We start from the raw sequence: 24,563 nt of genomic DNA, 5'->3' as shown, positions 1-24,563 counted from the left end.
TAAAGTGTCCTTATCCAATCCATGGCTGCTAGTCAGCTGGGGCCCACCAACAGCGTTAAACCAAGGTGGTGTCTTGGAGCAAGATCATGTGCTCCAACTGCCACTCTCATCCTAGACAGGTTCCAAGAGTTACAACTTGTCCTCTGTCGGGGGACTTGGGCCAGCCTCACCTGGATCCATCTGAGGCTCACATGACCACGCCACAGACTTCTGGTGAGACTGTTAACAGGAAAAACTCCTGGTTTGTCGTTTGTTTTGCAGTGCTGGGATGGAAATTTAGGGTCTTCACACATGTTCGGCAAGCTCTCTACCACCGAGCTTGCAGATTCTAAGTGCCAAGGCCGATTACTCTACTGAGCTTGGCCTCTCTGACTATTGATGCCTCAGTAAACTCTCACTGTGGAAGCCTTCCAAATAGTGAGTTTTCTATTTCCTAAACTCTTTCTGTACCTGTAGTTCGACATCCATCTCCAACTAACATAGGAAGAAGGTTCTTCTCATTCATTCACCAACAGAGAACCACAGGATCCTATTTCATTTAATGGCTCATGACTCATTACTCATTTATTACTCTAAATAAGGTAGTTATCTAAGGAGTTTTCTACAACTCCAGTGATACATTTCTTCTAAATAGGCTCAACATCCCAATAGTGACATGTTATTAATCCATCAAGTGGTTAATCCACTGATCCAGGAAGTAGATCTAATGACTGCAGACCTTGCCTTCAATCTATGTGGTTACCAATAGGACACTTTGCATCCAAATCACAACCATCATATAAGCTAGTTTCAGCACTACATATTTGCCATTCACTGGTTCTGGTTCTTTTTCCTCTAGTACAAGCCTCGGCAATACAGTCTACTTCTAGAATAAAGTAGAGCAATACAGTCTACTTCTAGAATGAAGTAGAGAACAGGATAAAACAGCTGAACAATTAACAACATCTAAATAAGGCCTTCACAGTCCCGCTTCATTACGGAGTGGGAAGCAATCAAGTTCCTAGAACATCAGATACCCTATCTTCAAACATAAGTACAAATACACATAACATATGCCACAGCTTCTGTCCAATCCATTCATTATACATTCAGTTGGCAAATACTTGTTATGAGAGGCACTGGGGAGAGAGTGGTGAGCCAGGCAGGCATGATCCCTGCTCTCAGGGAGTTTACAAGCTAGTGAGAAAATCAGGCATCAAACCAGTAATTATACAAATACTCAATTATAATTATAATGAGTGCTAGGAAATACAGGATGCTGTTGGCATATTTAGTAGGGGAATCTTACCAACTGGAGAGGCCTTTTGGAAATATTCCTCAGGCCTGATACGGATGCTACTACTGGAAGGGTAAATAAGAAGTCGCCAGGCAGATTAGAAGAAGAGCGTCCGGGGGAATCACGGAACACATACATAGGCAGACAGTGACGTGATCAAAGTGATGTTTGAGTTCTTTTCTATCGGTCACAGAGAGTTTGAAAGGAGGCAAAATGCAACTGGGGAAAGCACATGGAGACTTTCATTGGTGGAGGCTTGGGCACTGGCTACAGCATGGAGAGAAGCAACTACGGTTATGCACAGGATCTGTAGTTGTGTTCAATGATCTGGACAATACCTAAAGGACTGAGGAGGCAGGGGAGGCGGAGGACATCATCGCTGAGAGGGAAGATCATGGCATAATTTAGGACACGCACAAATTCACAGTTTAGATAACCAAAGGGTATGTGCTTCTGGTAGAAAAGAGATCGTCTGTTTGAGATTTGCTAGCACAGGCAGAACTCGATAAGGTCGAGTCAGAAGGAAGCCAAGCCTGGCGGCCTGGACTGGGAACACTGGGATCTTAAGTGTCTAGAAAAGCTTCCAAAGTAGCAAGAAGAGGAGCAATTTAGACAGTCCATGCTTTACGGCAACCAAGCATTTATACAAAACAACTTCGATGAGCTCTTCTGGTTCAACCTCCAGTTCAAACAGTGCACATTTTTACAGAAAAGGGAATGATCAAGTACAAGGGTGATGACTTGGGGGATACCCCGACTTGAAGCAGCATGACTAAGTTCCAGCTAAGGTCTTTTTTACAATGTATACCACCTCCCTGATTACTGATTGCAATAGTTATTGAGTCTTCTAGCCAAACTGTAACTTGCTGAAGCCACTTCCTATTAACACTAATGGCTTAGTCCTTTATGTATAATTAGTTCAGGCCATTAGTTGAAAGTCTAAGATTAGAACACATCATTTTAATCTTTTGAAAATCTCTAGGATTATATTATATTATATTATGAATACTTCCCTTGAAAGAAAACACTGAGCCAACAGGAAGTACTGATTTAAGAGGACCACGTAGGCCCCAAAAGAATCATGCAAATTAGTGCAGGCTCAACACTGAAAGAATTCAGGCCTCAGGAAAAGACACATTTAAGTTAAAACGATCCCTTCTTTTCAGACTAGGAACCTGTCTTGCCTTAATCTTGTCTGTTAGAAGGACACTCAATGTGTCAGGGAAAGCTCAAACGTGCTGAGGTTCAGAGGGCAATTTGCAGGGGAGCCTTATTACCACTGATAAAACTAGGCTCAGCAGAGGCCCCGTAGATACAGCCATCACAACAGCACGATGCACAACTGGGAGCCTAATGAATATTGCATGATGACATTTTTCCTCTTTTGCATGCTGTTGCAAGGCAGCCCCTAAGTTACTGATGGGACTTGTGCACAAAACTTGGTTTTCAAATCTAATACCTAAAACTTCAAACACAATTATACTTCAAAATATGTATTATAGCCAGGCATGGTGTTGCATGCCTTTAACCCCAGCACCAGGAGCCAGAGGTTGATATATCTATTTGAGATTAAGGCCAACCTGATCTACATAGTGAATTCCACGCTACTCAGGGGTAATTGTGAAACACTGATCTCATAATTAGTTAGTTAGTTAGTTAGTTAGTTAGTTAGTTAGTTAGTTAATTGGTTGGATGGATAGATGGATGGATGGATGGATGGATGAATGGATGGATGGATGGATGGATGGATGAGTGGCTAGGTGGCTGGATGAGTAGGTGGCTAGGTGGGTAACTGGCTAGATAGATATATGGATGGATAGATAGACAGACAGACAGACAGACAGACAGACAGACAGATGATAGATGCATTGGTGGAGTCTTGACCATGTATTAAGCCAAAATGGATTTAAACTAAAGTCCCCAACAACCATTTATAACAATGCTCTTATGAAATAATATAATGAGGTACAGTTTATTGTTCCAAGAACTTCTGTATCTGGGCAGGAGTCCCACCATAAAGAATATGCCAGTCTTCATAGCGGCAGCCAAATAAGATTTCTGGCCTTGAGCTGATCTAGGCAGCAGGGCAGCAGTCAGGAGCTGGGGCTGGTGGCTGTCCTTTGAGAGATCCAAGTCCAAAGGGAATACAAGAGGTACTTCAGAATGGGTAAAGCAAAAACTCAAGACCTGGAAGGGCTGACTAGGAACTGTCCCCAGAAAATAGGCTCTGGACACAGCTATCATCCAAAGTCCTGGGAATCACATTAGAAGTCAAACAACTTCTCTCCATTTTGCACATGACCAGCCCCTCTGCCTGACCTGCCTAGGACTAACTCAGAGGCTCCACACATTCTGTGCTTTGCTCTTGCCGGGCAGATACACCCAATTTGAACTTAGTAGCTTGGCTCTAGCCAGTCTTCATCCCTGCTGTTGTCTCAGTGTATTCCATCGCAGGGCAGAATGTATACGCCCTCCACTGTATGTGCCAATATCTGTCTGCACACTCGGTACTTATCAAGTCAGACTACTAAGCAGATGGCTATCAGAGAGTAGTATCTCTAGGCTCAATCTTGACTAGTATAATGGTTAATCTTTATTGTCAATTTAATTGGGTTAATTAGGCATAAAAGTTTAGTAAAGTACACACCTGGGTGTGTCTAGAAGGGTTGTTTTGTCCACAGATGATTAAATCACGAGAGCTCTTGCCTAAACAATGATTTAACCCATTGATATTTTCAAATTTTATATTAACTACTGGATAATGAAAACTATACAAAGTCACTGGAAACTGTATTGTCCAGGTCCCTTCCTGTTATGTCCCCTCTGCATCCTGGCTACCACATCTTAACAGCTGTGATCCACCTCCTATGGCCATCATAAGGTTCAGCAGCACCATGGGCCCAGAACCAACATCCTATACAGCAAAACCTCTGAAATCATCAGTCAAAATAAACCTTTCTCCCTTCAGTTGCTTCTCTCAGGTCTTTGATCACAACATCAAGAAAGTCTCCCTGCCGCACCCAGCCAGTGTCCTTAATATGCCAGTCTCTGGCATTAGATTCTTGATCGTTTCTACTCTCTGGGTTCTCTTTCTCTAGTAAAACCTTCAGAATCATCAAACAGAAACAAACAAACCAGTCTTAATGGCAGGAGAAAATATGTTTGAAAGTCTTCGCTGACTTTAAATTTTGCTTACAGCCTTTATTTTTAGTGCAATTTTATTTTCCAGTTAATGGAGCAATCATATGGAGAGAAAAAAAATAAAACAAAAACAAACAAACAAAGCAGAGTTGATGTGTCTTCCAAAGCCTTTTAAGTTACTTAGCAAAGAATGAAAACGTATAGGCTTCGGGTAGAAGCCTGGAAGATTCTGTCCCAGGCCAAGAGGAAGAACTCTGAGCCATTCGGGATGCTATGGAAGACTCGGGGGTTCCTCATCACACTTCTACAGGCCCTGCTAGCAAACTCCATGTGAGCGCTTTAAACTCTCAGATGCAAACCTTTAAATAAATGTCTCCAGATATCTGAAAGAAAATTCTGCAGGAAGGGGGAGAAGGAAGGAAGACATGGAAGCAGAAAGTCAAACAATGGGAACCTGGCAAGGAAGCAGCTGATCTGATGCAGGGGAGAGGTGGGAGGGGCCCTGGCTGCAGGGAGAGGGAGAGATCTACCAATGGCTTCCTGGAGAACAGATAGCATCCCATTCATAGACACTCTGGAGACAAAACATCATTAGAGGACACTTACTCCAGGCCAGTAACATTCAAAGTGTTCATAAATGATGGGGGTCTGGTTAAAATGTCACTGACAGGGAAGGGGCCAAGAGTCTCTTTCTCACCTGCTCACAAATGATACCTGAGCTGCTGGAACCAAGGACCACAATTGGAGTAGAGTGACTCTAACAGCAGATGAAGTTAAATTCATGATAAGCACATGGAAAATTGAGTGACCCGATGGACATGCACACCGTCTCTCTGTCTCTGTCTCTCTGTCTCTCTCTCTTTCACACACACACACACACACACACACACACACACACACACCACAATCTTATTAAAGAAAACACCATTTTTCATGGCAGGAGTAAAATAAAAAGCTCTGCTCCATGGCTCCACTGTATTTGTGTGTCCTGAATACAAACGCTGAATCCTGATTGCAATGTTTTAATGACCCCATAAAGGTGCTCAACAATCTAGGCCCCTGTGTGAGCTAGTGAGTGGGACCAGGTGGAAGGAACCTCTAAAATGTCTAGATTATGAAGGCCTTGTCCTAATGGATTGGCAAATCCATTCTTGGATAAATAGACTAACACTTATCTCAAGATTGAGTCCATTATAAAAACTATTTTAACTTCAAGCCTGTCTCCTTGGCAAGGCCTTCTCCAGATGCAGCCCCTGACCCCAGGAGATCCCAGTCTCCAGAAAAGTAAGTTGCCGAAACTTTTATTCTTAATACATTGCCCAGCCTGTTATATAGTAACTGAAACCAAATAAGTTGATGTAAGCAAAATACATCTGTGCCCCGAAAAGGCAGAAGGGGAAGAGTAAAGTTAGAGATCATTCATTGGTGGGGAATTATTTTAGTGCTCTAGAATATTTTAACTATGCAATTCCTCCAAATAAAAAATAATATAAATTAAAAAAAACAAATATATGATTTAGAGACAAAAGTAAGTATCAAGTAACTAACTGAATGCGATGACATTGGATATTTCTAAGAAGGAGACAATAGTCAATTGGAGACCCAGAAGGCTGTTTTATTTGGTAACACTGTAAGGGATCTCATAACAGACAGCAAAAGAGGCGGCTCTCAAACAATCTTCAGCAACAAAACTGTTAAAGTATAATCCATACAGTGAAATAAAGAGCCACTGTTCCACCCTTAAAAGTATGCACACATACATACGGAGGACCATTCTCCCACAGAGGAATCCTAGCTAATACAGAAGGTAGAAGCCCCCATCCGCAGTGCTAAAGTCAGAATGCACTGGTACGTACTGAAATTAGTTGGTAAAAGGTTAGAATATATACATTTGTTCAATGTGCCTCCCCCAACTATTTACTAAATAAAAACAGGAAAACAATCCTTCACCTACGACACAAATGGACATCAGAAAACTCCTTAGAGATAGACACAACACCACCAACAATTACCAACCTCATCAACATCAGTCATTAGACAAAGAGGCATGACAGTACCTGCTGATTATTCCAGCACTCAGGAAGCTGAGGCAGGAGGATCTTGAATGTCAGACCCAGGCTACAGGGCAAGACCCTGTCAAAATTGGGGTAGAGAAATGCAAGCATCGTGAGGGAAATCTAAATTGATGAGCACGCTATAAACCATCTTAACAAAAACTCTTCCACTGTCTCAAGAACAGGCTGCCTAGCACTCATAACCATGCATACATGGAGCCGGCCACGTTCAGATGCCAGCACCCAACAGTCACGTGACTTTCTCATTGGAAAAAAGAAAGAAAAGGTTGTTTACATGTTATTAAAACTGAAGGTGATTCCTGTAGGAAGGCAAGTGGCACCCATCGAAATGTTCTGGTAAGTAAAATAACTGTTTGGTAAGTAATTTAATAGGAGTCAAATGTTCTATCCTTTCATCTTGGAAACCACAAAACCAAATGCTGGGTGACAATATCACAGCTGTCACGGGTGGTTTCACAGCCTCGGTTGTGTGTTCTGACTTTTTATCCTGGTTGGTTCAGTAGAAAACATGGACTATCGAGTAATAAAATAAAACTGATTTTCACACACACTCATTCATGACTCTCAGCCACACAATATTAAGGGCCACATTCTCTTTTCCTTTTGGGTTGACACAAGATCAAAAGGGTGTTAGCTGTACAAGAACTCAAGAAGGTTTTGGTTTCCTCCTATCTACCATAAAGTAATTCCTCACAATACAAAACAAATATTAGATACTTAGTCAAGATAAATCCTATGACACGGTCTTCAAATGATGGAAAAATTACCAAAAAATATTGGGAAACTTAGATGTATAACCTGATTGGTCAACATTCTTCCTGCATCTGAAAATTATGAACATAACCATAGATATATTTTAACAACCTGAGCTGTGAATTTAAAGATGGCTGAAAAATGCTTCTTTCTTTGGTCCTTCCATAACCAAGAGCCAAACAAACGCTTGTGAAGTACGACAAATGATCATTCTAATTAAACTGATCAAACACAGAGCAGAGTTGCTTAGTGGTATAATGCCCTTAAGAGGATTAGACAAACAATTCTGGAAATCCACAAATCCACCATGTCTGTTAATAAATTAGTGCTTCAATAAGCCACCCCACGTAACTCTCATTTGTCAAGTTATGGACCTGAAAGGGATCTGGGCATACATACTGAGGACATCATTACTGGTTGTTTTTGTTTTTTAACTCTCTGCACAGTGCATTTTGATGGAAAGAGGATTAAATATGTCCACTCTGCCTACCTGTTCCCTTTATCCTCAATACTATACGTTCTTTGTAGAAAATGTTTGCTTACTTGCTTTCGCAGAAGCTTTGGTGTTTCACGTTCCTGGGTTGATGGTTCATCTAGAACAGTTACAAGAAGGCCAAAACTTACCAGAAAATGAAGATATAAAGCTCAAACTAGTAACAGTCAAACTTTGAAAATCAAGTCTTTGGGTGAAATTAATACCTTAAACCATGAGGAAGAAAAGATTGCAACACAGACTATGAAGAGTGAAAAACTAAAAAGGGAGGACAAATTATCCACAGGAGGAGATACAGAGACATGGTGTGGGGCAGAGACTGAAGGAAAGACCACCCAGAGACTGCCCCACCTGGGGATCCATCCTATATACAGACACCAAACCCAGACACTATTGTGGATGCCAACAAGCGCTTGCTGACAGGAGCTGTCTCCTGAGAGGTTCTGCTGTGGTGCTCTCAGCCAACCACTGGACTGAGCACAAGGTCCCCAAAGGAGGAGCTAGAGAAAGGACCCAAGGAGCTGAAGGAGCTTTCTACCCCGTAGGAAAAACAACAATATGAACCAACCAGTACCCCCAGAGTTCCCAGGGACTGTTACCAACCAAAGAGTACACATGGAGGGACCCATGGCCCCAGCTGCATATGTAGCAGAGGATGGCCTTGTTGTTCATCAGCAGGAGGAGAGGCCCTTGGCCCTGTGAAGGCTCAATGACCCAGTGTAGGGGAAGGCCAAGACAGGGAAGCAGGAGTGCGTGGGTTGGTGAGCGGGGGAGGGGGAATGGGAGAGGGGGTTTTCAGAGGGGAAACCAGGGAAGGGGATAACCTTTGAAATGTAAATAAAGAAAATATTTAATATAAAAAAAAAACAGTAAAAAAGCATCAATGGATGCAGGCCGGTGGTGGCCACGCCTGTAATCCCAACACTCTGGGAGGCAGAGGCAGGCAGATTACTGAGTTCAAGGCCAGCCTGGTCTACAGAGTGAGTTCCAGGACAGCCAGGGCTATACTGAGAAATCCTGTCTCAAAAAAATCCAAAAAAAAAAACCCAAAAAACAAAAAACAAAACAAAAATAAATAAATAAATAAATAAATAAACAAATAAATAATATAAAAATAAAAGCATCGATGGACTATGGCAGTGGGGGTGGGGGGAAACCAGCAGTCTAACAGGAAAGTAAGTGGCAACCCTAACACAGACAAGGTGAAGAAAGAAAGGAAGAGAAACAATATGAATAGACGAAGGGGGGATGGGAGGATGGGGGGATAGAGGGATGGGGAGTAGGGGGTGGGGGGGTGGGGGGTAGTATTCCAACCCCTATATCCACCCACACTGCATGTATGTGTTACAAGTGCACTTAAGTACTTTACACAGAAAAGGAACAATTTCTACACAGAAGCAAGGACCTGCACAAAGGAAATGATGGGTGCTGTAAATGATAAATACAATGGTAGATATATATAAATACGTAGTTTTAAATTACTATTTAAATAACCTTAAAAGATAACAGACATTTCAAATGGCAAGTAGCAACAATGCTGGAAGTATAATTAAATACATAATAACAATAGCACAAAGGTCAGGAGCAGAATGCCGAGCTCCACCGTAAGACCCCAACTGCAGACATGGGTGCTACAGTGCCGCATTGGAGTGGCTAGATTCATAGCTGTAATCCACACTCTGCTCGGGTTATGCCATTCTCAAAGGGATCTACCTATATTTGCCTATTGTGTGACATGACTTTAAAGCTAATGTCACATCTGAAAAGCACTAGTACTGCAGCAACTCAGCACAGGTGGGACCAGTCATGAGCTCAGGCACACATCTCTGAACAGAAAAAAATGTCAGCCATCTGTCAGCACTCCCCAGCATCAGTACACACACCTGCAAAACAAAACTTACTGTGCACCCCAACCCAGGCTGGGATCCTTTAGAAGCCAGGTGTGCTGTGGTCAGTGCAACTGGTGGTCTGGCACCAGCCTGGACACCTGCCCCATTCCCCACTTCCGTTTCCCTAGTTTCAACGTGAGGAAGGTGAACCAGATGGTATTGAGGTCCTCACACAATTTGGGTAATGCTGAAAAGGCAAACATTAAGTCTTACCCAGTGATATTTGTAGAGAGATTATCTTAGGTGTCATATGGATGCATTATCTGTCAATTAAAAAGCCTATGGCCTGTGGCTTAGGCAGAAAATAGAGGTGGAACATCAGGAAGCAGAAAAATTCTGGCGTGGTGGTGGGGTGAGGGGGGAGTTCACCAGGAAGATGTGACAAGATGGATGGACGGATGTGTGGTACCTGAGCACGGGTGACCAGCCACAGGGCAGATTGTAGGCTAGAATAAATGGGATATCTTAAGTTATATCTAGTCAGAGAAGAGTCTAGCTAGATGGCCAAGATATTTGTAAATATATCTTGAATCTAAGTCTCAGTTTTGGGAGCACGGAGCTGGGAGGAAGAGCTCCTAAGATCCTAAGAAAATGTGATGACAGATACTTGGATCATCTGCTTGTCACAAAATAGTCTCAGCGTTATCCCCAAGGAAGCATTATTTTTGAAGGCTGGATCTTCTTTTCCTTTTAAGTTGTCATTCGGAGCTCATTTTGTGAGAATCAGCTGTCTAATAATTCCCAACACTGTTCTCCAACGTTTTCTTTAGGATACTAACCAGGACTCTAAACTATCTTTAAGTCAGAAAGGCAAATTAAGCTACACTACTCAAAACACTGTTCAGTGACATTGGTAAGATTAGACATTTTAGCTGCACTTCAGTGGAATTCTGAATAAACCCAGTAATGACAGAAAGTTCACAGAATTTAAACTGATAAAAAAATGTCAAAGAACACCCCACTAGGCAGCCCTCCACCAACACCCTCAAAATGAGACTGATAACTTCCTGTTGGTAAGACGGTCACCACATCAATGTCAGCAAACGACAGAGAGAAAAGATTACAACCTGACTTCTGGGCAGCTTCTGAAATAATCTAAAGGATTTGGAGAGAAGGCTCAGCAGTTAAGAGCACATATTGCTCTTACAGAGGACCTGGGTTCAGTTCCCAGCAACCACACTGTTCCCATCTGTTCAGCTCTAGGGGATCTGGAGCCTCCCATGCATGCGGTGCACACACCTACACTCAGGCATACACATACACATGTAAAATAATTCTGAAAATTTGTATGTGTCTGAGGAAAAAGATCTCTACTTGAATTTAACTGAAGCCAGTGATTTGCAGAGAAGTGTCAAATAGCTTATTTTCAACCAAGAAGAAGCTGTTAGAGTTTTAGTACCTGCAGATTAAAGAAATGTATTTCACCTTTGTTAACCTTACTGCTGCCTTGAAAAGTGGCATTCCTAAGCTTTGTCATTTCCCACCGGTTGCCCAGCTCACAAAGAATAATTAGACATTTTCTTCAAAGAACTTTTTCTCAACCTTTTAAGAGACATTTCTCACAGGGAGAAACGGAAATAACTGTCAGCTGCCCAGGGACGGAAATTTTGAGACTAGACATGAGATGTTGCTTTACTGAACTATGTGTTTCTATGAAGGTTTAAGGGAAAAGCTTCAAAGATTTTTGTTTTAATTCAGTGTTTCCAAACACTAAAGTGTAAACGCAAAACAAAGCAATAATTAGCATTTCTAACAGCAGACAATGTACAGAGTAGCTTATGAAACTCAATTAGCAATAATTATATATTGACAAACATTTACTGAATGCCCAGCACGTGAAAGGCGGCGACGTGAACGTAGGAGGAAGAATACAAACAGATAGGAGTTTCTAGTTCTAGGAAAAGCCTTTAAGCAGCACTAGTTTGCAGATTGTTTTTAATGGGGAGAATCCAAATATATGCTTTACATTCATGAGTCCCTCACCTCCACTGAGGTGCTCCACATCTTCTGAGCAGTTATTCACTTGTGGCTGAAAGATGATGTCTCAGTATTTCTGAAAGTCTGAGAACCTCAGGGTGTAGCCCAAACCTAGATAGGAAACAATCAGTCTGTTTCCTTCTGTGGGGGGAGGGGGAAAGACTCAGAAAACACTTAGCAGTAAATAGCGAAGTGTCTTCAAAAGAAATATTAATGGAGCAAAGGCATTCACACCCTCTGACCCACACACCACACACACCCTGTCATGGGTGCACATGTGCATGCACGCGCACACACACACACACACACACTAAATAACAAATGATTACATTTTTAAAAAGAAATATCGAATGTCTGGAAATGTAATGGCTGGAACGTGGGAGGAAGACAAAAGACAGGAGGAAAAAGAAAGGGAACTTTTATTTGCTTAATGGTGAAATAAAACAGTAGATGCTGGTTCTAGATATGACACACGGAAGCACTGAGGTGGGTTAAGGAAACTGAGTTGTATGCTTTTGGTTTCCTCAGAGCAGGGATTACTAATCTGGTCCACATTTTACTCCTGACCAGGTAGTGTTTGTACAGGAAGCACAGCAAGGCCCAAGCTTAGCATCTCCAGCATATGGTGAATACATTCTGTCCCCACTTTCCTTTCAAGATAAAAAGGACCATAAAACTGTCATTAAGTGATTGTCAATGAATACCAACAATGTTCTTAATGGTAACTGACTTAGGCAAAGTTTAACTTGAAGACAATTTGCTACTTGAATACTTAACCCTTTTAAAAAAAAAAGACTAAATTAAATTGTCTTTGGTCATGTTAGTTGTTCTATCTTTGGGGCGCCATTTCTACAGCAATGAGATACACTGCTGGTAACACTGCTGAGACTCCCAGGGAGGCAGAGGAACCTAGAACTCTTATCCCAAGTCCAGAGATAAGCCCTGTAGTGTACCCATGTTACTGACAGGTAAACTACTTTGAGTAAGTTCTTTAACCCCTTTTAGTCCCGGTGTTCTTATCTTTACAATGGAGCTAAAACCACTGACCATTCACTGCCTACCCACCAAGCACATGAAGCAATGTGCTGTGTGTGAACCCATGATGTTTGGGTTCACATGACAGTTCACAGTTCTTTACATCAGGAAATCATGAACACTATTAGGGAGACTAGAAAAACATGTTAGAATTATCTGACGGACGATACTGCAGTGGATACAGAACAAAGCTCTTAAAGAATTACTATCCCTTGATCTAGCAAGTCTAGGGAATAGCAGAGTTCTATACAAATGTCTATAGAACAAGGCCAACCATCATGCTGTTATACCAAGAAGCCTACATGTTCAACTAAAACTCAGGTAAACATGTCATGCTCAAAAGAACATGTATCTTTTAAAAACTATGGGTAAGCTGAGAATGGTGGCCTTTAGTGCCAGCACTGAGGGAGGCAGAGGCAGCCAGACCTCTATGAGTTCAAGGCTAGCCTGGTCTACATGGTGATTTCCAGGCTAATCAAGGCTACATAGTAACACCCTGTCTCAAGAAACCAAAAATATACATTAAAATAATAATAATAACAATAATAATTAATAATAATAACAATAAACAACTATGAGAAGCAGTACTGGGGAGACGGAGTGGTCAATAACATGTCTGCCATGCAAGCCTGAGGATCTGAGTTCAAATCCCAGCACACACACAAAAGCTGTGAAAGGTGCTTCCAGGCTGTTACCCTAGCATTCATGGATGGGGTTAGAATGACGCAGACCCCTAGAATTCACAGGCTTGGTCTGTGAGTTCCAGGTTCAGTGAGAGATTCCATCTCAAAATCAATACATCAAGTGGCGAGTGACAGGGAAAGCCCTGAGTGTCGGCCTCTGATCTCCACATCTGCATACACACACATGTCACCCCACGACACACATCTATACACACCCATATATTACACAGGCAATTTTTCAAAATATATCACGACTAGCATATGTTCCTCAAAACAATTAAACATAGAACTACTGTATGATTTCACTCCTGGCCAACACGCCCAAAGAAACTAAGGGAGCATGCACCTGCACGTCCGTGTTTTATGCAGCACTACTCACAACAGCTCTGAAATCTGTCTACGTCATCGCTGCCAGATGCATGGTCTGGGAAATGTGCATCCACAATGGACGTCTACCCAGCCTAAGAGAGGTGGAAATTACCTCACCTGCAGAATGGCAGACTCTCTGGAGATCATAATAGTATGCAAGGTAAGCTAGACCCAGAAAGATAATTGCACAAATGTTGCACGCTTTTCTCATGTGCAAATCCTTAACTCTGTAAATAAATCATTGTATACATGCGTGTGTTCATATAAACATGTGTGTGCACACACACAGACATATATGAGAGAGAATTAGAAAAGGGAGTGTTTGGGGGAATGATGGGATTGGTATTTATAAGGAAAGGGGAAGAGAACACAGAGGACGAATATGGTCAAAGTATATGATGCACATGAACAAAAACAGTCTCTATTAAGTCTATCGCTATGTGCCATAAATGCACACTAATAAAAACTTAAGCAAATAAAATGGCAAGAAAGAAATTCCAAAAACAACTGTTTGTCTATAGAGCCAGCATGAGGATAAGGACTTGGCACAGGTTGACAAGGGGACAGGGAGAGACAACACAACCATCCTGTCCCCTCCCACAGTGGTAAGCTCCTGTCATTAAAGAGCTGCACAAGGCAACTGGTGTGCATGAAGAAGACCGACCCTGCATGTCAGCTGTGGACTTTGGATAATGACGTGTCCATATAGTCCACTGGCTGGAACCAACACCCAGCCAGCAGCAAGGCAGGTGCTGATGGCAGCCGCAAGAGCGCATGTGTATGTTCGCGTGCGTGCGTGCGTGCGTGCGTGCGTGCGTGCGTGCGTGCGTGCCTGCCTGCCTGCCTGCCTGCCTGCCTCCCTGCCTGTCTGCCTGACTGTTTCAACTCTGCACTGTTTACTTGACTTCACTGTGAAGTTAACACTGCTCCAGAGAAAAAGGTCTATGTTTTAAGTTCTTAAAATTAAAAACACTGGCAGGAGAGTGGTGACTATGCTTTAATCCCAGTGCTGGAGAGGCAGAGGCAGGTGGATCTCTGGAGTTAGAGGCCAGTCTGGTCTACAGAGTGCGTTCAGAGCAGCCAGGGCTACACAGGGAAACAAACAGAAGAAATAAAGACAAAACAAAAAAAATAAAAATAAAAACACTGCTGAGTAACAAAAACAGTTTGGAAAACACCTGCAGGTTAGACTATTTTTAACTATACTCTTACAATACAAGCAATACAAGAGATGTCTTGGATCACTCTGAAATTCAAAAGTGGCTTAGGTTATAACTTACTGGTAGACAGTGTGCTTAACACACCTGACCCCCCCCCCACCAGTTCAATCACCAACGCTAATTAATTAATTACACGGGGGGGGGGGGGAGAGTATTTACAAGCAAATAGAGCAAATCCAACCTGGAGTGAGTGACACACATCTATAATTTCAGCTTTAGGATAGGGCCTGTGGCAAAAGAATATACAGAGAATAGCAGGGCTTTGTCTCCGAAAAGACAAACAAATATACAAACTCCATAAGGGTAAGGGACACAGCTCAGTAGGACAGTAGTTGCCTAGGACGCGCAAGCCCTGAGTTCAAACCCCAGCATGCCAGCAAATAGAATGAAGCCAAAAAGACAGCTGCTAGACTTTCAAAACAGAATCCAATTTTCGAAGCAAAGTTTGAACCAAAGGGGCACAGAACACAGGGTGTGGGGATAACAGTGACAGCATGGGGACTTGTGAAGGACAGGGAGGTGTTGGAGATCGAGGTCGGGTATGAAACGGGCAACGAGCCGTGGCTGAGAAGACAAAAGCAGACAGGCAGCCGAAATCTTCATCCTCAGAAGGGCGCAGCCAGTGACCCCAAACACACCAGGAACTGGGGATTTCCAGCTTTGGTTTTTGTTTTTGTTTTTTTCTCTTATGATAAGATAAACTAACTTGCAAAGAACCATAAGAGAAAAAATATTAAGAAATTTAAGAAAAATCACTGAGTGTAATGAAATGGTAATTCACATTTGATTTCCATGTCCTTTCTAGGATCTACGGTACCAGTAAGGCAAGGTTTCACCTCACATCTGTAATCAATGACAACACTACAGGGGGGTGGGGAGATGTAGTATCCCAGCATGGTGACACAGCCCTGTAATCCTGACCCTCAGGAGGCAGAGGCAGGAAGCGCTGCAGTTTAAGGCCATCTTTGGCTACAGAGTGAACTGGAGGCCAGCCTAGACTGCGTAAGCATAAAATATCAACAACGAAAATGAGTTCATCTAAGGTAAATATAAGCCTTATGTGATACGTCATGTTCCCATTCTTCCGAGAGGCACTCTACTGTCTGCTCATGTCTAATACAAGGAAACTGTCTGAGAGATAGCTGACCCAGGCTGGGGCGCTGTGCAAATGTACGCTGGGAATAAAACTTGAGGATCCATGAATGGAGTCATTCCAGGACTCCTCCTGTCAAACATGCACCGCTTTGCTGAGAGGGGTCTACACTGGCAAAACTTCCTAAGAGACAGCCTATTTCCACAGAGGAATACACTGAAAAACACTGATGGAAGGGCAAAGGGAACGCAGTTTAGCATGACACCACGTGCACGTGGCTTCAACACACACTAGAGAATTCCCCTAACAAAATGTCAATATGAAACCTGCTCTCAAAATTCCATCAGGAAATAGATATTCCAGATACAGTACCTAAGGGTCACACACATCCTGAAATTTCTCCAGGCTGGAAGAGTAAACAGAAGTCCCTCAGCGTCTTCCTTGTGCCTTTCCCAAAAGCACGCCTTCTGAGGTCACTACATTGCCCTCTCTTCTGCGACAGGCACTTCTCTGGCCTTTCCCACTCCTTTCTCCTGGTTCTTGCTCTTCAAGTTCCCCAACTTTAACACCTAAGGCTCCCCACCACCCAACATGCTGCACCAGGCCTGCTGGACCTCACCCCATGCTTTTCCGTTTCCACGGATATGTAACTCATGACTATTCGTATTATTGCCAATGAGATTCTTCTAAGATGAACGATCTACCATCAGTCCTTGCACTACTTCTCCTGCATCAGTTTGTGCTGGGCTGTACCTTGATAGCTGTCACTCTTCTGTGATAAAGACTGTGACTTACAGCACCATGGTCTCCTGTTCTACTACGGCTGCACAGAATCCGGCAGAGCAACTGCTGTCTCACTCTTCGGCACCCTCCCAGCCCCAGGCTTCTAACATCACTGTTGTCCACATTTTTCCTTATTCCCATCCACACCTGGGTCCTACTTGGTGTTCTGTGAGTCTCTCTCCAGTGAGTCCAGCAAGCGGGGAGTGCCATGATGAAAACAAGGAGACTCTGGAGAACCAGGATACATTCATCCATTCTGAAGGACACGTGCTTCTGGTCCCTCTGTGTGAACCTCTAACCTGCCAGGTTAGTAGTAACAGTGACTGTTTATGGAAGTGAGCACGCGCTTCCAGCAGCTGACTGATCCCCGATGTTACAAAAAGTTCCATTGCTGACAACTACTCAACACAATTCATCAGTGTGAAATATCCTCCAGGAACTTTTCAAATTGAATAGGCAACGAATTCTTGCAGTTAACAATCTAAAAGGAAGAATAGGGCACAGCGAGAAAATAAGGGTCCCTCCGTATTCGCCGGACCCCATAGTTTTCTATTCAAGAGGCGATTGTGGTTTTGAGGGTTTTGTTTTATGGAACAGCATTTAGAACAAGAGAAAGTGTGCTTGAGTTAATACTTAACATCAACAGTCATGTCCTAATATTTAACATGAGAAGTCATGTTCTAACCTGTGCCCTGATCTGTTCTGTTCTTTCAGCCTAGAGATCTTTGCATATCAGCATTGCATTGGGTATTTCTGCATTTTCAATACCAATCTAATTTTGTTTCTGCTTCCAAATTATTTAGTCAGTTCGGGATAATAAGTTTTAATGCTCCTTCCTTAATCAATGCTATAATAAATTTCAATGCAAATTCATCCTGCAAACTATATTAATAGAGAAACCCCTTGAGATCCCTAGAGTAAATCTTTAAGTTGGGTAGTTAATGCCAAATGATGCTGTCCGTAGATGCCAGTCTCCCATCTTGCTCACCTAACTAATGCACGATGCTCACTGGGCTCTGAAAGCCTGGCCACCATAATGCATTAGAACGATCATGATGTTTGCCAACACAAGGAATTCATTATTGTAAGCTCGAATTTCTCTCCTCTCAGAGTAAGCACGATTTTTGTATTTATGGGCCACTTCTATTTTCTGTGGAATGACTGATTTGTTCATTTCCTTTGCCCTTTTCTAACTGGTTATCAGTCATTTTCTCTTCTTGATACATAGGAGCTCCTTGGACATTAAGAATGTTGTGAACAGTGTCTAATAACGATATTCTGTCTGTTATATGTGTGATCTTTCCTCAAATGGAGCTAAAGCTTGTTTTGTTTTGTTTAAATCTTACTTCTTTTACGGCTTCCAAGATAATTAAAGACTTTTATTTTAAAAATACCTGATCTTCATAGGTTCTGGGGTCTACCCTTCGATTTCCTCTGTTGGCAAATTCTAAAAAGTGGAAGACAGGTGAGGCCGCAGCCTCCTCCACCCCTTCTGCAGATTTCCACTTCCCTATCCACTATCTGCTTCTCTCGGACTCAACTCTGCCCTCCTCCCCTGTGTTCCGAGGGGACTTTTTTTTTTTTTTTACATGAGCCCTACATTTGTTTGGGCTATTTTGCAGATCGATCTCTCTCTCTCTCTCTCTCTCTCTCTCTCTCTCTCTCTCTCTCTCGCTCTCTCTCCCCACCCCCACCCCTGTGAGTGTGTGTGTGTGTGAGTGTGTGTGTGTGTGTGTGTGTTGCCTCAATTTGAAACTTACTGAGATCAAAAAGAATATATTAATGTCTTGTCACAATCCACATGCCATTCAAACTGTGCCATTCTTTCTATTCCTGGGAAATTATACAATAAACACTGTTCAGATGTGCTGCCGGCTGGGGTGAGAATATGCAAAAGCTTGTCTAGCTGCTATAGATAAACAGAAAGCAAAAAATATGAACATAATTTAAAATAAGTCCAGACTTTCAACTTCATCTCCAGAAATAACACATGACAAAATATATTTACTTTAATGTTCCTTTAGCTACTTAGGTATCTAGTATATTTATTATATATGATATAATTTATAAGAATGAGCCGAGGATGTAGTTCAATGGTAGACCACTCACCTAGCATACCAAAAAAATCTCAGGTTCTACCCCCAACATCACAATATAAACAAGTAAATAAAGTTTAGCTCTGGTTTAGGGCATGTGAAGCAGCACCTACGGCTGGAAATTGAGGGCAAGTTTATTTTTAGATTGACTTCTGAAGAAAAAGATTCTAAAAATAAATGGGTGTTATTTTTCCTTCTGCCTTCACAGGTCTGAAGGGGTGAATAGGTCTGTCTCAAGAGCTACAGGAAGGGTACCTCTATTAAGGCAAGGCAAAACCTACATGCCCAGGTCCTCCTATTCCTGGCCCAAGTGCAGCTGACTTTCTCTGTTAACATAACGAAAGAGGATGTCAAGGAAACCAAACAGAGTAGCCAGTTCAGGAGGTCTTAACTTTCCCCTGTGCCCTCCCACTACTGAACAAAACTACAGGGCTATAGCTGTCCGAAAAGCAAACTCCCGGAGCTGGAGAGACAGACAGATGGATGGACAGCTCAGCCGTTAGGTGCACATGCTGCTCTGGCAGAGGACCCTGCTCTGCTCTCAACACTCACATCAGGACCGTCCGTAACTCCAACTTCTGGGGATCTCACGCCTTTTTCTGTTTCTGTAGTGCACATCACGCATGCAGGCAAGGTACTCATACATATAGGATAAAATAAATAAAGTTTTTTTTTAAAGAGCAAACACTAAAAACTATATACACACATTTCCATTTTCTAGTCAAAAAAGAGAAAAAGCAAGAGGCGGGGAATATATAAATGCATGAATACATGACACAAGGGAATTAAAATCTCAGTCCTGGCTCCCTCTCTCCTTCATCTCCCCGGATGGTTCCTTAAATAAGGGACAGGCTTTACTTCTTCGCACTATCAGGATTCAGTCACTTGTCAAACCTTCTCAGTGTTATCTATCTGCAGGGCCCCTGGGGTTAAGTGTGGGGCCTCCTCTTCTTGACTTGGAAAATCTGAGGCACTAATAGAATGGTTTTTGATTGTGTGTTTCTTCCGGTTTGGTTTTGTCTTTTTGCACCACTAAAGACAAACTCATGCATGGCAGCCATGGACTCTTCCAACCCAGCTGCAGTCCTGACCCCTGTACACACAATGTTTGAATCCCTTCCGGCTTGAAAAATTTATGAGCCAACTTACCATGAGTCATTCAAGCATCAACAAAAACGTAACCATCTCCACTGCCTGAATATTTTCATTTATTTGGAAAAAAAATCAGAAGGTACATGTCCTAGTTAGCTTTGATGGTCAATTTATATAAGCCTCAACTGAAGAACTACCTATATCAGACCAACCTGTGGGAAAGTGATTATTAATTGATGTAAGATAGGCCAGTCCACTGCAGGCAGCACCATCCCTAGATAGATGGTCCTGGGCTGTATAAGACCAGCTAGCTGGGCCAGGCTAGCTCTGTAAGTGAGCTAGCATGCACTACTTCTTCACGTTCTCTGCTCCAAGCTCCTGCCTGAGTACCTACTCTGACTTTCCTCTATGACGGACTGTGTGACTTGGAAGTCGAACCCAAATGAACCCTTTCCTCCTGGAAGCTGTTTTTCGTCTACGGTGCTTGTCATGTTGATATGCAGCCAAAACAACAATATATACTATTCCTTATAAATAAAAACCCTGAGCTAGGAAAGGCTGTAACCCCATTATTTATTCGTACAGCAGAAGCAGAGGATCTTGAGTCTGAGGTCAGCTTGGGCCATGTAATGAGTTCGAGGCCAACCTGAACTACATAGGGAGGATCTGTCAAAACAGAAATAGAGCAAGGGAACAAATGAAAAGCTGGTATCTTTGTCTCCAAAGCACAGAGACTCTCTTAGAATGACAGAGCTTGAGAGGACTGTACATTTTTCAAGGAGGTATAATGAGACAATGTATATGCATGCTGTATCCTTGACAACATTCAGTCAGAAACATTAGGAGAGCAAACCTAAAGGTCCCTGTCCTGAGGGCCTACTATATTATCTCTGCCCTGGGAAAGTGTCTGGTAGCATCTTTGCTCCAGGTAAGCAGTGGCTTAGAACAGGAAGTCCCCCACCCTCACATTGCATACTGTGAATGATTTGTTCTTCCCACCTAATCCTTCTCATGTAACCCCAGGACCCCATCAACTCTGTAGATCAATGCCGCCTTCCACACCGACACACCACAGTATCTTAATCAAGATGTTATTTTTTTTTATGTTCTATCTGTAAACAGACTTCTGTACTACTCTTTTGGTGACTTCTCTGCACTCACTGAGGTACAGTAGAGGGTTCCATCCACCAGTGCAGGATCCTCACCATTCCTGGGAACTCCAAAGCCTATGTGTTCAAACGGAAGTTAATAGGAACTAACTCCGTAATTAACGTCTGAAATCTACTGGAACTTCTCCAGTTCCCTTCATCAGATAGCTCTGACTCTTTCCTCTCTTCCTTTCCTAGGATCACATCACAAGCCCTAGATTATCTTCTCAGTGATTTAAAATGAACTCTTTCTCACTTTCTCCAAACTTGAGAACTCTCGGATAACCAGGGTTCCTGCCTTGCATCTCTCTTCCTACCTTCTTTCTACCCATCGTCCCCTGGACACCTGGAGTAATTTAACTGTTGGAAAGTTGCCAGTGTCTGCCTCCTCCATGGCCATGCATTTCCTCAGTTCCAAGTCGCCCTCCTCCTCTCAGTGTGGCCACTTCCTGCTCATCATTCCTGCCAACATTCTTCCCCAACTCTTGGCAATTCATGCTTACACACAGGGACAGCTTCTTGTCCTTCAAATGACATCTTCTGGGTCTGGTGCCACAGAAGCCTGTTGTGTGACAGCACCAATGACCTTGATTTCTCCCCCCCCCCCCCCCCCCCGAGTATTTTAAAATACCATCACTGGTTCTTTGCAAGGTGTACTGTTTTAATTTAAAAATATAACGATTATCCATACAACGGCCACCGGTCCTAAGTAAGGTCGCTATGTGGAACTTATGTCCACCTGTGGTCATCTCCCTGATCCTCCTAAAAGAGAACTAAACATTTTTTAAACATGCATTTATTTGGGGACATATGTGCCCCAGGTTGAGAAGAGAGGTCAACAGACACCCTGTGGTAGCCAATTCTTTCCTACCACCATATGGATTCCAGGTCAAATTCAGGTCATCAGATTTGCAGCTGGCCTTTACCTGCTGAGCCACCTCACTGGGCCCAGCCTTAGCTTTATGCTCTTCACATTGCTTTTCTTAAAAAAAATAAAAACAAAAAGGGTATTTTAGAAGAAGTATGTAAAAAAAAAATGTTTGTTTTTGTAGTAGCTTATCTATGTTAGCTTGTTTCCTTGGCTTCCCTGAGTAAGTTAAAACAACAATCCTGGAAGAAGAATGTGGCAATATTTAGTAATTCAAACACTCACAGAACTCCACAGCCCAGCCATTCTATCCCTTGGTATCTGCTCAGGAGAAATGTTTACACCTGTACCTAAGGAAACATTTTGCAATTTTCTTTCTTTCTTTCTTTCTTTCTTTTTTTTTTTTTTCAGTGTAAAAGGAAGTGGCCACTTGGTGGAGAACAGAGAAACACTGTTTCAGGACACAGATGGAATATTGTACAGCAATGGAAGACAATCAGCTACTGCTACATACAGCATGGTGATACTACAATGCTGAGTAAGGGAATTAAAAAGGAACAAAATGGTAAACTCTTTACTCCAAGATTTTTAAAGTATAAATATGACTTTAATCTTTACAGTAAACAAAAACAATTTTTTCTTCTTTCAACGATTTATACCTTGTCTTTCTTAAAGCAGATACAAATTTACGAGCGCTGCAACATACCACATCTCCCACTGAACCCAGACTAGTGTCTTCACCAAAGTAAGGACTTAAGGAGGAATTACCAACTGAATGATCTCAGACTGCTAGGTAGCCAGGTAGTTAATAAAATGAAACTTCTTTAGTTTTCTTAAACTCAAGAGTGATCAAATGAAGCTTTTGTCTACTTACAATTTACATAATCCATCTAAAGCACCACTACAGACCTCTCACCAAAAAGAACATTTAATCTTGGACAGACTCTGTGCTTCTTACTGAAGTAAAGTTAACTTAAATACAAGTAAAAAAATCACTTGAGGCTAAATCAAAGTAGAGAACCGACAGCATCTATTACATGATCCTCTGAATCATGGAACAAGGAACTACAGTTCTGTGAAACAGAACTTCAGCATACTAAAACCAAGAGACATCTGATAAACCATCACAATTTGAAACAGAAGTCTCCCCTGAAGCAATCCTTCCACTGAATATATAACTGTCATTGACATAACAACTGAAAATCTGGACAAAACCAGATTTTTTAAAAGAGTTTTTAAGGTTGGTAAAAGCAAAGATTTTTAATTTCAAAATATCCTGTTAACTTAAAATATATGGGTAAAATATATTAAATGAGGAAGCCAATAACAGGGATAATATTCCACCAATCAGGGCCTTCCTTGTAACCCAATGAGGCATGCACATTCTCTGTAGGTGATTATCTCGGAGTTACACAGCATCTTCCCTTCGACCTTGGGAACCTGCTCGCTCCCAGAGTTACTGCTAGGTCTTCTGATTCATTTATTATGAGGCTTTGTACCTGCAATGCTGTAGCAAACACTAGATAGGAATATCATCAGCATCAGGAACTCATAATACTCAAAACTGTAGAAATGCTTCCAAAGCAAAGGGGGTGGGGGTGGAAAAGGAATATATAGAGATATATGCAAAAACTTAAAAAGAAGGAAACAAAGTTTAATAGTTTTAAGATGGAAAATTTAATTTTCCTTTGTAGTATATATTTCTTAAGTCTGTGACATAACTATCAATTAATATTTATTTTTAATTTAAGAAACTATATTCAAAATAGTACTTTGTTAAGAAAAATTGCAATCAAATATATGATTTATTAACTCTTGCCCAGTAACTTCAAAATGGAAATTCTTATTTTAAAGAAACCTTATAGGACTTTCTGACCAGAAGCGAGAAACAATTTGGCATCCGGGGTTCCGTTTAGTTTCTGTCATTTGCTTCATGTCCATTATGTAATGCTTTTCCCAGCTTTAGGTCTCTAGTTTCACCAACCTTTCAGGTAGATCACAGAATCGTCACAGAATCAGTATCTGGTCATAACTTTTTAAAGAAGCTTAAGACGTGGCTTACGGTGCGTCTGCAAACGGTAGAGGCTTTCAGAAATCTGCGGGTGCCATTAGTTCTCCGCAGCTTCCTCTCCAGGTTTCCCATCCCTCCTCCCCCAGCGTCCCCGGCGACTCGATCTGCGGGCAGCTCCAAGCTCGACGCAGGGGAAGCACGTCCTGACTGCAATGCAAACCCTGTCCGGGTCTGAACCGGAGAAGGTAGCTCGGGCAGCGAGCGTGGACGCAGGCTGCAGGGACGGCTGCAGGGACGCCAGCCGGGGGTAGCCAGGAGTGCTCGCGAGGACAGTCCGCAGTGCACGCGCACAACCAAACCCGATGCACAACTTGCCCGGCCACTGCCCGCGGCTCCCGGAATCCCTGAAAGGTGCAGCGTAGGCGTCAGCTCTCATAGGCGCGGGCGCTCTCACCCGCACCGGTTCGGTTCTCCACTGACAATTACATCAGTCCTCCCGGCTCCGACTTCCATCCCCAACCAGCCGGCCCGAGGGTACAGGCATCGGGGGATGAAGAACTG

General features: G+C 42.5%; 1 protein-coding gene across 1 annotated transcript in view; it reads right to left on the bottom strand.

Annotated features, from left to right (window-relative positions):
- Osbpl6 (oxysterol binding protein like 6) overlaps positions 1–24,563 on the bottom strand; it is a 188,156-nt gene that overhangs the window by 163,145 nt on the left and 448 nt on the right. The window lies entirely within an intron of this gene.

The sequence above is a fragment of the Apodemus sylvaticus genome, chromosome 5, assembly GCF_947179515.1.
Source record: "Apodemus sylvaticus chromosome 5, mApoSyl1.1, whole genome shotgun sequence".
Taxonomy (NCBI): Eukaryota; Metazoa; Chordata; class Mammalia; order Rodentia; family Muridae; genus Apodemus; species Apodemus sylvaticus.
This window is presented reverse-complemented; position numbering and strand designations above follow the sequence as displayed.